The 681-nt window shown below is 51.2% G+C and overlaps 1 protein-coding gene across 1 annotated transcript in view; it reads right to left on the bottom strand.

The window, feature by feature from the left end:
• The window catches only part of LOC113217549 (MAP7 domain-containing protein 1), a 13692-nt gene that overhangs the window by 1415 nt on the left and 11596 nt on the right, over positions 1–681 (bottom strand). The gene's annotated exons all lie outside the window — the stretch shown is intronic.

The raw sequence follows: 681 nt of genomic DNA on the forward strand, positions 1-681 counted from the left end.
AGTTTTGAAGAATTTGCGAGAATTTGTTAAGAAAAATTGGGCCCAGATTCCATCGTCGTAGCATTCTTGTGTCAAAAAGTGATTCTGTGTAGTTTGGCTTCGGAAAGGAAAAGAAAGTCTACACAATCTTCTAAAACGTTCCGGTGTCGTTGTCAAGGTTAGTACGGACATATTGCATTGGTACACTTTTAACTCAATGATAATGACTCAACTGCCGTAATAAACATTGGTAATGGTGGTAGCAAGGTGCTAGATGCAGATGCATAGACCCGTTTTAAACTGTTTGAAATCTAACGACACGCATCCTAACCTCTGCTAGACTACCGCTCATCCTCTGCTTCGTTTAGGCACGCCACGCCACCTCCTCAGGGCTAGCTTCCCCATAAAGTGCCTTTTCCTGTGTTGCACACTTGTGCAAAAGTGTGCAAATGGCAACCTGCTCGCACTCGTGGAAAAGTGCGATATTCGCACACTTGTGCTTCCCGCTGCTCTATCTATGCGGGCTCAGCGGGTCGGCGGCTCTGCTCTGCTTGGGCTACATTCGCGACCGTTCGGACACACGCCATCCGGGTCCCGGCGCTGCCCGCGGCGAGACGAGGATGGCCTGCTCGACCTGCTGCGCGTGCCCGGAAAAGGCGCATTAGCGAGGTGCACGTCAATAAGACCTCCGCCCCCCCCCCC

Source organism: Frankliniella occidentalis, unplaced genomic scaffold, assembly GCF_000697945.3.
Source record: "Frankliniella occidentalis isolate FOCC.00 unplaced genomic scaffold, Focc_3.1 Scaffold75, whole genome shotgun sequence".
NCBI classification, from domain to species: domain Eukaryota; kingdom Metazoa; phylum Arthropoda; class Insecta; order Thysanoptera; family Thripidae; genus Frankliniella; species Frankliniella occidentalis.